The following is a 14,936-nucleotide window of genomic DNA, read 5'->3' as shown; positions in this document are numbered from 1 at the left end:
GAAACAATAAGAACCCTGGAAGATAACATAGACCCTGGAAAAGATTTCATGACAAAGATGCCAAAGGCAAATGCCACAAACTAGATCCCTGTCTCTCATCATATATAAAAACCAAATCAAAATGGATTTCAAGGCTTAAATCTAAAACCTCAAACTATGAACTTACTATGAGAAAACTTTGGGGAAACTCCAGGACTTTGGACTGGGCAAAAATTGGTTGATTAATATCCTACAAGAAAACAAGAAAAAAATGGACAAACAGGATCGCATCAAGTTAAAAAGCCTCTATACAGCAAAGGAAACAATCAGCAAAGTGAAGAGACAACCAAAAGAGTAAGAGAAAATATTTGCAAACTATCCATCTGACAAGAGATTAATAACCAGAATATATCAGGAGCACAAACAACTGTACAGGAGGAAAAACTTGAATAACCCAATTAATAAATGAGCAAAAGATCTGAATAGACATTTCACAAAAGACATACAAATAGCAAACAAGTATATGAAAAGGTTTTCAATATCATTGATCCTTAAAGAAATGCAAATCAAACCACAATGAGATATCATCTCACCCCAGTTAAAATGCCTTTCATGCAAAAGACAGGAAATAACAAATCCTGGCAAGGATATGGAGAAAAGGGAACCCTCATATACTGTTGATGGAATGTAAATTAGTACAACTGCTTTGGAGAACAGTTTGGAGGTTCCTCAAAGAAACTAAAAACTAGCTACCATCCAACCCAGTAATCCTACTCCTATATATACCTCAAAGAAATATCTGCACTCTTATGTTTATTGAAGCATGATTCACAATAGCAAAGATTTGAATAAAGAAAATGTGGTACACATACACGATTGAGTACTATTCAACCGTAAAGAATAATGAAATTGGCTGGGTGTGGTGGCTCACGCCTATAATCCCAGCACTTTGGGAAGCTGACACAGGCAGATCACGATGTCAGGAGTTCAAGACCAGCCTGGTCAATATGGTGAAACCCCATCTCTATTAAAAGTACAAAAAAATTAGCTGGCTGTGGTAGCATGTGCCTGTACTACAGTCCAGCCTGGGCAACAGAGTAAGACTCATCTCAAAAAAAATAAAAAAGAAGAATGAAATCCTGTCATTTTCAACAAGATGGACAGAACTGGAGGTCATTATGTGAAGTGAAATAAGGCAGGCACAGAAAGACAAACTTATCATGTTCTCACATTTATGGAAGGCAAAATTAAAATAATTGAACTCATGGAAATAGAGAGCAGAATGATAGTTATTAGAGGAGCTGGGAAGGGTAGTGTGACTGTGGCAATGTGGGAATGGTTAAAGGATACAAAAATATATTTAGAAAGAATAAATATGTTCTGTGTATTTGACAGCCCAACAGGGTGACTATGGTCAACATTTATTGTACATTTTAAAACAACTAAAAGAGTATAACTGGATTGTTTGTAACATAGAGGATAAACGCTTGAAATAATGGATATTCCATTTACTCTCATGTGATTATTAAACATTTATATACCTGTACTAAAATATCTCATGTACCCCATAAATACATACACCTATTATGTACCCATAAAAATTAAAAATTAAAAAGTGAAAGAAAAATAAAGATGTTCTCAGACAAACAAAAGTCAAGAAAATTTGTTGCTGGTAGACCTACCTTGCAACAAATGTTCATAGACGTTTTCCCAAAAGAAAACAAACAGTATAGGACAGATACTCAGATCTACACAAAGAAAGGAAGAGCATCAGAGAAGGAATAGTGAAGGCAAAATAAAAAACTTTAATTTTTCTAATTCTTGATTTATAAGTTTGCTCAAATAATAATGGCAACAATATATTCAATTGTGTGTGTGTGCTTACATATAAGTGAAATGAGTGACAGCAATGATGTAAGAATTGGGAGAGAGGTATCAATATTATTCTGTTATTATAAGGTATTCACACTATCAGTGAAGTGGTATAGTGTTACTTGAAAGTGGGCTTGAATTCGTTGTAAACATATATTGCAAACTCTAGGGCAACCACTAAAAAAGCTTTTTTAAAAAAGCATTAACTGATATGCTAAGAAAGGAGAAAAACAGAATCATATAAAATGCTCAATCAAAACCATAAAAGGGGCCAGGCATGGTGGCCCATGCAATACCAGCACTTTGGGCAACCAAGGCATATGGATCACTTGAGCCCAGGAGTTGAAGCCCAGCCTTGGCAATGTAGCAAAACCTCATCTCTACAAAAAAACACATACACAAGGCTGGGCACAGTGGTTCACACCTGCAATCCTAACACTTTGGGAGGCTGAGGCAGGCAGATCATTTGAGGTCAGGAGTTCAAGACCAGCCTGGCCAACATGGCAAAACCCCATCTCTACTAAAAATACAAAAATTAGCTCAGTATGGTGGCAGGCACCTATATTCCCAGCTACTTGGGAGTCTGAGACAGGAGAATTGCTTGAGCCCAAGAGGCGGAGGTTGCAGTGAGCCAAGATTGCCCACTGTATTCCAGCCTGGGTGACAGAGCAAGACTCCACCTCAAAAAAAAAAAAAAAAAAAAAAGCAAAACACACACACACAATTAGCCAGGTGTGGTGACACACATCTACAGTCCCAGCTACTTGGGAGGCTGAGATGGAAGATCACTTGCGCCCAGGAGGTGGAGGATACAGTAAAGTCAGATTGCACCACTGCATTCCAGCCTGGGCAACAGAGAAAGACCCTGTCTTTAAAAAAAAAAAAAAAAAAAAAAAAGGGCAGAGAAAAAGAGTAGAAGACAAAAAGAGGAACAAAAAACAAGGGCAATGAAGAGAAAACAGTAACAAATAGAGCAGCTATTAATCCAACTATGTCAATAATCACTTTAAACATCAATGGTCTAAATACACCAATTAAAAGGCAGAAACGAATGGGCCAAAAAACAAAACCCAATGATATGTTGTCTTCCAAAAGCTACTTTCAATATAAAGATCAATATAAATAAAAAGCAAAGGGATGAAAAAATATACACCATGTTAACACCAGTCAAAAGATATAGCTATATTAATTTCACAGAGAGCTGGCTTCAGAGCAAGGAAAGTTAGCAGGCATAAAGTGGAGCATTACATGATAATAATAATGTCAATTCTCCAAGAACACATACCAATCCTTAACATGTATGCACCTAACAATTGCGCACTAAATACATAAGGCAAAAAGTGATAGATGGCCAGGCATGGTGACTCACGCCTGCAATCCCCACACTTTGGGAGGCCAAAGTAGGTGGATCACCTGATAAGGAGTTCAAGACCAGCACAGTCAACGTGGTGAAACCCTGTCTCTACCAAAAAATACAAAAATTAGCCAGGCATGGTGGCAGCTACTCAGTAGTTCCAGCTACTCAGAAGGCTGGGGCACAAGAATCTCTTTAACCCAGGAAACAAAGGTTTCAGTGAGTAGAGATCGCACCACTGCACTCCAACCTGGGTGACAGAGTAAAATCCTGTCTCAAAAAAACAAACAAAACTGACACAAATGCAAGGAGTAATAGACGAATCCATAATTACAGTTGGAGACTTCAATACTCCTTTATCACAAAATGAACAAATCCAGCATGCAGAAAATCAGTAAGGACATAGTTGGAATTCAACATGACCATCAACTAGCTGAATATAACTTACAACTATTTACTACTTCATCCAGCAACAAAAGAATATACATTTTACTCAAGGTTACATAGAACATTCACCAAAACAAACCACATTCTGGGTCATAAAACACATCTTAACAAATTTAAAAGAGTAAAAATCATACAATACCCATTCTCAGGTCATAATAGAATTAAACTAGAAATTATAACAATACCTGGAAAAATTCCAAAATACTTGGAGATATGGCAACATAATTCTAAATAAAGCATGGGTCAAAGAAGAAATCTCAAGAGAAATTTTAAAATATTTTAGACCTAAATGAAAATTAAAATACAACTTAATGAAATTTGCAGGATGCAGTGAAAGCAGTGTTTAGAGGGAAATTCACAACAATAAATGCATATATTAAAAAGTAAGAAAGATCTAAAACTAATAATCTAAGCTTCCACCATGGGAAACTAGAAAAAGAGCAGCATATTAAATCCAAAGTAAGCAGTGGAGAAGAAATAATGAAAATCAGGGCAGAAATCAATGAAATTGAAAATAGAAAATAAATCAAGGAGATAAATGAGACCAAAAGATGGCTCTTCAAAATTATCAGTGTAACTGATAAGCCTCTAGCCAGGCTAAGAAAAAAAGAAAGAAGACACAAGCTATTAATGTCAGAAATGAAAGCAGGGACAACATTATAGATCCTATGAACATTAAAGGAATAATAAAGGAATGTTATGAATTATATGCCTACAAATTCAATAATCTAAATGAAATGGATCAATTTCTTGAAAGCCACAATCTGCCAAAACTCGAGAAATTGAATCAGTAATAACCTTTCAAAACAGATGAATTTACTGGTCAATTCTAGGAAACATTTCAGGAAGAAAGCATATTAATTTTCTATAATCTCTCTCAGAAGATAGAAGAAGAAGAAACAATTCCTAACTCAATTTGAGGCCAGCATCACCCTAATACCAAAATCAGACAAAGACATTACAGGAACAGAAAACTACAGACAAATGTCTCTCATGAACACAGATACAAAAATCCTCAACAAAATATTGGCAAATTTGAATGCAACAATGTGTAAAAACAATTATACACAACAACCAAGTGGAACTTATACCAGGTATGCAAGATTGGTCCAACATTCAAATATCAACATAATCCATCACATCAACAATCTAAAGGAAAAAAAATTACATGATCATATCAATAGATACAGAAAAAACATTCAACAAAATCCAATACCTACTTATGATAAGAACTCTTAGCAAACCAGGAATAGAAGGGAATTTCCTTAACTTAATAAAGAACATCTACAAAAAACATATAGCTAACGTCATACTTCATAGTGAGCAACTAGCTTTTCTGCTAAGATCAGGAACAACACAAGAATACTCTCTCATCACTCCTTTTCAATAGTGCTAGAAGTCCCAGCTAATACAATAAAACGAGATATAACACCAAAGTCACAGTCCATGAAAAAAATCATTGATAAGCTGGACTTCATTAAAATAAAAAATTTCTGCTCTGAAAAAGACACTGTGAGAAGAATGAAAAGACATGGAGTGGAAGAAAATATTTTCAAGACACATGTCTGATAAAGGACCATTATCCAAAATATGCAAAGAACCTTACTCAACAACAAGAAAACAAACAACTTGATTTAAAAATGGGCGAAAGATCTGAACAAGTATCTTACCAAAAAAGACATACAGATGACAAATGGGCTTATAAAAAGATGTTCAACATCATATGTCATTAGAGAATTTCAAATTAAAACAACAATATTAAAACTACTACGTACCTATTAGAATGGCCAAAATCCAAAACACTGACAACAACAAATGCTGACGAGGAAGTGGAGCAACAGGAACTCTCATTTGTTGCTGGTGGGATTGCAAAATGGTATAGCCATTGTGGAAGACAGCTTCAGTTTCCACTTCTTACCATACTAAACATACTCTCACTATACAGTCCAGGAATCACACTCCTTGGTATTTACACATAAGAGTTGAAAACTTACATTCACACAAAAACATGTACAAAAATGTTATAGTAGCTCTTTTCATAACTGCCAAAACTTGGAAATGAAAAAGATGTCCTTCAGCAAATGACATATAAACAAACTATAGTACATCCAGACAATGGAATATTATTCAGCACTAAAAAGACATGAGCTATCAAGCCGTGAAAAGACACAGAAAAACTTAAAGATCAGTTTTCTAAGCGAAAAAAGCCAATCTGAAAAGGCTACCGACAGTATGATTTCAATCATTTGACATTCTGGAAGAGGCAAAACTATGGAGACAGTAAAAGGATCAGTGGTTGTCAGAGGTCAGACAGGATGAAGGGATGAGTAGGCAGGGCCAGAGGATTTTTAGGACAGTGAAACTATACTGTATGATACTATAATGGTAAATGTATGTCATTATATATTTGCCAAAACCCAAAAAATATACAACATCAAGAGTGAACCCTAATACAAACTGTAGATATTGGGTGATAATATAGGGGTTCATCAATTGTAACAAATGTACCACTCAGGAACAGGATTTTGATGGTGGAAGAGCTTGTGTGTATGTGGGGGCAGAAGGTATACAGGAATTTTGTACTTTCTGTTCAATTTTGCTCCAAACCTAAAACTTCTCTAAAAAGTATATTTAAATACACTAATAACTCCACTGTCCACTTTGGCCATGGAGCTATTGCTTTAATCTGTAACTTTGTCTTCATTATTCTCCAGTTTTCCCAACTGAAACTGAAGGAGTAAAAACTGAAGTCTTTACTCCTTCAGTTTCAGTTGGGAAAAAATTCAAAAATATTTTTTCGCATTAGAAAATATTTTTGATATAAATACTTTTTAATGTACTTAGTATTTTAGGTAATTCCTCAAATTTGAATCTTTTCAAAATTTTAACAGCATTTCCTAGGACTATGGCCTTTGTCTGATATTGAAACATTTGGATGCTTTGTCCAAAGTAACACACAGGTATTTGGAAATAGCTACATGCTACTAGCACTGGGAAGAAAAAAAAAACTATTTACTTTAAACAAGGCATAGCTATTACGACAATAACTTGATTTTCATAAGTTTTCAAATGCCTTTCTACTTGGAGAGAAACAAATATTTTTAAAGGGCCTCTAATTTTTATAGCATATTCAAGTGACATGTCTTTGCATTAATTTATTTTGTGGAAAGAAAAGAAAAGATGCATAATGGGGAAAAGAGTCCCTATTTCAGAGGACAAGCTCCTTCTTCAGCTCCTTCTACAAAGGGTCCTAGTCTTATATTAGGCAATTCCTTTCTTAAATACATATCTAATAAAAAAACTGTGTCATTGCTGAAATTCTCAACTGGACTGTTTCCAAACAGGATGTATTCCTCCAGCAACTTCCAGGATTCAGTTAGCGTGACCCCAAGCAACAACTAAGCGGCACAGCCCCATCCCCTCTGCATCTGAACTTCCTGATCTTGATACAAGGAAGCACCATCCCTGCCAATGCCAAGAGCAGGCTCTAGACAAGACCTTGTTCTTCATTTCACTTTTAAATTATATTAGAAACAAGTAATGGCACCTAATTCTAAAATAAAACGTTGCTCCTTCATTGCTTTTATTAATTTTGCAATACCTTTCTCATCATTCTCTGCTTTTGATATCTTGTATTCCAGCATAATGTGCTTTAAACGCAGGGCCCCCAAGCTTCAATGTGGATTGGTCAGATGGCTGTTTATGAAAATGCGGGCTAAGGGGTCTGCTCCCAGGGGTTCCAATTTGTTAGGTCTGTGGGAAGGCCCCACAATCAGCATGTGTTACACATCCCACAGGGGTTCTGTTATAGGAGGTCCTAGAACCACACCTTGATAAATATGGCTTTGAAGAATATGAAGAAGTGTGCTTTAGACAACTTTTACATTAAGGAACAGAATTGGGAAGACCTAAAGGTACAAAACCCATTTATATGTATAGTCACTGGATGAAAACTGGTTTCTTTGGGCCTCCTCAGTGAGCATACAGGATAGAAGGTGTATTAATGTGCATGATGGCCAGGTGCAGCACTTTGGGAGGCCAAGGTTGGAGGATCACTGGAGGCCAGGAGTTCAAGACCAGCCTGGGCAACATAGCGAGACCCCATCTCTACAAAAAAAAGTTTTTTAGATAACAGGTGGGCATGCACCTGTAGTCCTAGCTACTCAGGAGGCTGAGGCAGGAGGATCATTTGAGTCCAGGAGTGCAAGATTACAGTAAGCTATGATCATGCCACTACACTCCAGCCTGGGTTACAGAGTGAGATCCTGTGTCTAAATAACAATTAATAATAATAAGACATGTGCACACGAATGTTCATTGCAGCACTGTTTACAATAGCCAAGACCTGGAACCAACCCAAATGCCCATCGATGATAAGACTGGACAGGGAAAATGTGGCACATATACACCATGGAATATTACGCAGCCGTCAAAAACGATGAGTTTGTGTCCTTTGTAAGGACATGGATGAACCTGGAAACCATCATTCTCAGCAAACTGACACAAGAGCAGAAAATCAAGCACCGCATGTTCTCACTCATAGGCGGGTGTTGAACAATGAGAACACATGGCCACAGAGAGGGGAGCACTACACACTGGGGTCTGTTGGGGGGAAACAGGGGAGGGACAGCGGGGGGCGGGGAGTTGGGGACAGATAGCATGGGGAGAAATGCCAGATATAGGTGATGGGGAGGAAGGCAGCAAATCACACTGCCACGTGTGTACCTATGCAACAATATTGCATGTTCTTCACATGTACCCCCAAACCTAAAATGCAATAAAATAAATTTTTTAAAAACATTTTATTAAAAAATAAAATAAAATAATAATAATAACAGACACAGATACATCTGCTCCGATTCCAAGGTTCCCATCTAGACTAGGGAAAATGATCCGTTCCACTGGGCTTTACACCATACAAACTCATCCTTGAGCAGAAATGAAGGGGAAAGGAGAAAAGAAGCCTGTATTTCCCAAGGCCTGGAGCCCAAAAGAGCTGATTTCCCTGTCCCCCTCAATCCCTCACAAGTGATCACAGTAGAGAGGGGGGATGTGGAAAAGGAGGAGGAGACGGGTTCTGCTAGAGCAATGGTTTTCAAGCCACAGCTGTATCAGGATCCCCAAGAGGCCTGGTTAAAACACAGATGGCTGGCCCCATCCCAGAGTTCCTGGTTTAACAGGGCTGGAGAGTTGGCATTTCTAACAAGTTCCCAGACAGAGCTGACGCCCCTGTTCCCAGGTCTATACTTTGAGAGCCACTAAGCTAAGTATCTGTGAAGTGCCATTCAAACACTCCGTATTAAAGGAAGAAATGGGGAAATTTGGCCAGAGAAAAGAGCCTCTAACACTCGAAATAGAGCATTCCAAACTTACACAGGGACATTTGTTGTAACATTCATTCTCTTAAAACAAAAAGAACCATTTAATAACATAATCTCAGTATTCATTAATTTAAATGGATTTCAGCTGGTCTTCCACTCACAAACAAATGTGACTTGCAATGCTTATTAATCAAGAAACCTTACTGAGGGTCTATTGTATAAAGAAAACTGCTGTGCAGGCCAATCTCCTAATGGATGAAAAAGTGAAACAAAAACAGAGTCTCTGCCGTTAATTTACTATTGTCTGTAATATTTCACCTCCAATTACGAGGAAATTTTGGACTAACTTAACATAACCATTTCATTATCACAAAATAAAAGAAAGAGGGCTCTCTTGAAAGAATTCTTGTCTTTATACAAACCCTACTTTTAGGAAGCTAAAATAAATCCCAGGAAGGGTAGAATTAAAGTGGAGATGTAGGTATTTTTTGCCTATTTTCAAACCAACTCCCAGGAGGTGTACCAGAGGCACTGTAGGTAAACTTGATGGTCAATCTAAAGATCGGAGACACCAATTCTTTAATTACCGAAAACTCATTGAAAACAGGTACATTTTAAGCACTGAATTTTTCAAGACAAGAAATGCACCAACACATTATTTTTTAAAAGTGTACAAAGTGGTCATCAAAACCTTATTAACAATGTCACCTTATGTTTATATGGCCCTCCTGTGAAACACTTTTTGTGAGATGGAGTTTCATTCTTATTGCCCAGGCCAGAGTGCAATGGTGCAATCTTGGCTCACTGCAACCTCCACCTCCCAGTTCAAGTGATTCCCCTGCCTTGGCCTCCCAAGTAGCTGGGATTACAGGTACCCACTACCACGCCTAATAGTTGTATTTTTAGTAGAGACAGGGTTTCACCATGTTGGCCAGTCTGGTCTCAAACTCCTAACCTCAGGTGATCTGCTCACCTTAGCCTCCCACAGTTCTGGGATTATACAGGCATGAGCCATTCACCTGGACCGTTTTGTCAAGCATTTGATGAGCCTCATTTGACTTCATCTTTACCACAAAATGGGAGGTGGAGTCAATAACTCACCCCACTGGTAAACAGATGTTGGGGAGGGGTGAACAAAAGCTCAGAACAGCATTCAAATATTCCAAAATATTTAACTCCCACTTTAACATATCCTATCAGCTCTCTGTAGATTTTCTACGATCATCAAAATAAAATTATTTTATCACTATTTTTAAAGGGTTGAACATTTTTTAAATTTAGTACCATGTGAAGATCCCCATTTATTTGACTTTTTTTTTTTTTTTTTTTGAAACGAAGTCTCGCTTTGTCGCCCAGGCTGCAGCACAGTGGCATGATCTCAGCTCACTGCAACCTCAGTCTCCCAGGTGCAAGCGATTATCCTGCCTCAGCCTCCCGAGTGGCTGGAACTACAAGCACACACCACCACGCCTGGCTAATTTTTGTATGTTTAATAGAGACAGGGTTTCACCATACTGGCCAGGCTGGTCTTGAACTCCTGACCTCATGATCCGCCCACCTCAGCCTCCCAAAGTGCTGGTATTACAGGCACCAGCCACCATACCCAGTCTAATTTGACTTTTAACACAATAGTAACCAGAGACTTGGCTTTCTTCACCCTCACACTTTCATCCTAAACTGCAGCCTCAAAGCTCCCTTTCCACCAGACCTCATCAGAGGCCCACGGGTCCAATCAGCAAGGGGCTGGTCTGGCACTCTGGGCACCGGGCAGGTGGTCAGGCTATAACAATAATTTGTGTGTGGACTTGGGTATCTCACTGTTCCATGTACAGTTTTTCTCATCAATAAAAAATAGCAATCCAAGTGATCTAATGACTTTTCTACTTCAGATATGTTTCCATGCCTAAAAAACACCAAATCCTTTATTTTCTTAAATTTCTTAGTAATAAAATCCACCTGCACGTACCCGTGTTGTATGGCACTTGTGTTGACTGTGCTTGTGTTGTACAGTCCCCTTGTTATCTTGTCTATGGCCTCACACAGTCTACAAGACAGGGCTTGGGATCCAACCCTATCTTACCGTTATTGCCTATTATGGCAGCCCTCACTGACAACCCAACAATAAAGACCTGTGTTCCTACTACAAGCCAGACCTGTCCCCACTCCAGGGCCTTTGTGCTCGCTCTGCTCTTGGCCTAAAATACTCTTCTCTCAGACCCTTTCCTATCACACAGGCCTCACATGTCACTTCCTACAGAGACCTTCTTTCACCCCTCTCCCCACCTCCAATTCCAGCCCCTGTCACTCTCTAGCCTCTGACCCTGTTTCAGTTTTTTCAAGTACATGGTTCTTGGGCATCTAAAATTAGACGGAAAAATCATACAACATTCATTTTACTAAGTCCCAAATCCCTATCAGATGATGATATTGAGCAGAAAGATTCTGAAATTGGCAGGGAGAAAGGAAAAGTCATCTTAACACCTTCTGGGTCCCAGAACCTAGTATATAGGAGCTTGGTGAAAGTACATCAAATGAATCCATTTGTCATTCCATAAAGGCGTACATGCTTACCAGGTACTGAAGACAAAAACATGGCTATAGTATACTACCCTTATAAAGCTCACATTCAAGCAGGAATGCCAGACAATACATAAATGCCCACGATACAATGTGACAAGCATTCAGAGCAAAGATTTGTATGCCTGATATTCACAATAATGACATGAATGAAGTTGTGTGATGAGGGTACTCTCCCCATTTGAAGGTTGAGAAAAGTGTCAGGGGAGTTCATTAATCTACTTGAAGTTTCACAGCCAGTTAAGAGGCAGAAGTCTCCTCACCCTGGAATCACTGTAGCAAATATTTTATGGAGGTGAAGCAGTAAGTCTTAGCTAATTTAAATATCTTTTACAAAATCACATTTTGAAGATGCTAAGTGTTAAATGTCTACTTGCTATGGTGTGAACATGAAATGCATATGGAAGGATGGAGATTCTACGTTTTATTTAAAAATAGCAATATGGCTGGGCACGGTGGCTCACACCTGTAATCCCAGCACTTTGGGAGGCCAAGAGGGTGGATCACAATGTCAGAAGATCGAGACCATCCTGGTCAACATGGTTAAACCTTGTCTCTACTAAAAATATAAAAATTAGCCGGGCGTGGTGGCACATGCCTGTAATCCCAGCTACTTGGGAGACTGAAGCAGGAGAATTGCTTGAACCTGGCAGGCAGAGGTTGCAGTAAGCCGAGATCGAACCACTGCACTCCAGCCTGATGACAGAGTGAGACTCTGTCTCAAAAAGAAAAAAAAAAAAGTAGTAATGATAGGCTGGGTGCTGGTGGCTCATACCTGTAATCCCAGCACTCTGAGAGGCCAAGGCGGGCAAATCACCCGAAGTCAGGAGTTTAAGACCAGCCTGGCCAATGTGGTGAAACGCCATCTCTACTAAAAATGTAAGAATTAGCTGGGTGTGGTGGCAGGTGACTATAATCCTAGCTACTCAGGAGGCTAAGAAAGAAGAATCGCTTGAACCTAGGAGGCAGAGGCTGCAGTGAGCCAAGATCACACCACTGCACTCCAGCCTGGGTGACAGAGCAAGACTCCATCTCAAAAAAAAAAAAAAAAAAAAAAAAAAAAACAATATATATATATATATATATATATATATATATATATATATATACATGTACGCACACACAGAGCAATAATAAAATGAGGTTCAGGCAAGATTATAAAAGTCACATTGGAATTCTCTGATAATCCTATAAAGAAATAAAGAGTTTTTAAGTTTACAAAGACAAAAGATCCTTATCTTTCTATTTTCCTAACTTTATTATCTTACTGGCAGCATGCTGTCTTGTCTCCTCTGTAAAGATTCCCTCTAACTGCATTATCCAAATCCCTCTGAAGAGTCCCCTCCAGCCACTTGGTTTTCACCTCTAAATAACTGATCACATCAGTTTAATAAAGTTGGCCACATCAACTTCTGATAGCAACACCTTCCTCCAATTCAGCTTCCCATCCACTGACCAAATTCATCTTTCTTTTGGCACAAAAGAACCAAGAGCATGTATTAAAAAACCAGCCCATCCATCTCCTCGTTTACAAAACACGACATTTTCAAACTGTTTACTTATGTCCATGCCAACAATATTACTCAAATGTGGTGGAGTAAAAAAGCCACAGGGAATAGTGGAGTTGGCCAAGAGCAGTATTTGGAGATCTAAAATTACAGGGAAAATCATACAACATTCATTTTACTTAGTCCCAAATCTCTATCAGATGATGATGTTGAACAGAAAGATTCTAAAATTGGCAGGGAGAAAGGAAAAGTCATCTCAAAGTTTGGGCCATGCCAGAGCAGCCTTACAGAGCAAAGGCAGGAACAGAATAAGGTGCTGTGTGCCCTTGAAAGAGCTGTCATAATCAGCAGTGTCTGCTGGGCAAGGATAAGTACAGAGAGAAAAAAAAGTTGAAATTATTGCCAAAAGGTGAGAGTAAACTAAGATTTCAGAAAGAAGAACTCTTTATAGTATTTAGAGGGCAGCATTGGCAACACAGCAAAATCAGAGATGTTAGTTCAACTCAGTTCTATTCTATTCCTAGTAGTATTTGTACTGTGGCAAAGCAAGGGACCTGCTTCCCAGGAGCTCAACACTGATGAGGGGACAGATGCCTCTTATACCTGGCTCAGCCATACCCAGAGCCAAGTAAGAGTGAAATCAGAGTGCTTGGGGAGCACCAAACAGGATCAATCCCTGAGGATCTTAGAAGAGGAGCATTGAAGGGGCCATGGTGCCCCGGAGGAAGTGGTCCTGAGCAGACAGATGAAAGGTACTGAGAGCTCATTTCTGTCAAGTACTGTGCAGGGGCCCTGCTCTCTACGTGCTTTTAATATACTACCTAATGCAGTCCCCCAGCAAGCCCCTGGATGGTGACAGAGACCATCACTATTCCTATTTTGTGAATGGAGTTAACTTGGCCCTGCTCCAGGTCTCAAGCTTGACTCCCAAGGTCACACAGTGAGGAAGTATTAAGGTCAATTAGGAGCTTCATATTCTAATTCCAAAGACTGAACTTCCAACCACTGAGCCATACTGCCTCTCATTCAGGTCAAGCCAAACTGAGACCAAGTAAGGGGAGGCAGAGGAGAAAGGCGACAAAAGCAGGTAAGGTAGAAGGGAGAGGAGGGAGTAAGCCATGGCACTTCCTTCTTATAACCACACAGTCTTGGGTCTTGATGGCAACGTATGCACAGAATTTCAGTATCCAATGGACTGTCTACATGATGTGCTAAATCCATAATAGGCAGGGAAAATTAATAGACACACATAAGTATATACATATAAAGGCATATCTCTTTTTTTTCTTCTTTGCTTTGCTTTACTGCACTTTGCAAATACTGTGTTTCTTACAAATGGATGGTTTGTGACAAACTTGCATGCCACAAGTCTACTGGCACCATCTTTTCAACAGCCAAATGCTCACTTTCTGTCTCTGTGCCACATTCTGGAAATTCTCAAAATATGTCCAACTTTTTTATTACTAATGTATCTGTTACAGTCATATGTGATCAGTGATCTTTGATGTAACTATTGCAATTGTTTTGGAGCACCACAAATCATACTCAATATAAGACAGAAAACTTAACTGAGAAATGTTGTGTGCATTCCGACTGCTCCACTGACCAGCCGCTCCCTCATCTCTCTCCCTTATCCTGGCCTTCCCTATTCCCTGAGACACAACAATATTAAAATCAGGCTAACTAATAACCCTACAATGGCCTCTGAGGGCTCAAGTGAAAGCAAGACTCACAAATCTCTCACTTAAATCAAAAGGTAAGTGAGGAAGGCAAGCAGAAAGCCAAGATAGGCCAAGAGCTAAACCTCTTACACCAATTAGCCAAGTTGTGAATGTAAAGGAAAGGTTCTTGAAAAAAAACTGAGGAGAAGTCAATGTC

The 14,936-nt window shown here is 39.0% G+C and overlaps 1 protein-coding gene across 6 annotated transcripts in view; it reads right to left on the bottom strand.

The window, feature by feature from the left end:
• Window positions 1-14,936, bottom strand: part of LTBP1 (latent transforming growth factor beta binding protein 1) — a 476,883-nt gene that overhangs the window by 445,760 nt on the left and 16,187 nt on the right. The window lies entirely within an intron of this gene.

The sequence above is a fragment of the Saimiri boliviensis genome, chromosome 1 (genome assembly GCF_048565385.1).
Source record: "Saimiri boliviensis isolate mSaiBol1 chromosome 1, mSaiBol1.pri, whole genome shotgun sequence".
In the NCBI taxonomy this organism is placed as follows: domain Eukaryota; kingdom Metazoa; phylum Chordata; class Mammalia; order Primates; family Cebidae; genus Saimiri; species Saimiri boliviensis.
Note: the sequence above shows the minus strand (reverse complement) of the source record. Positions and strands in the feature narration are given on the sequence as shown.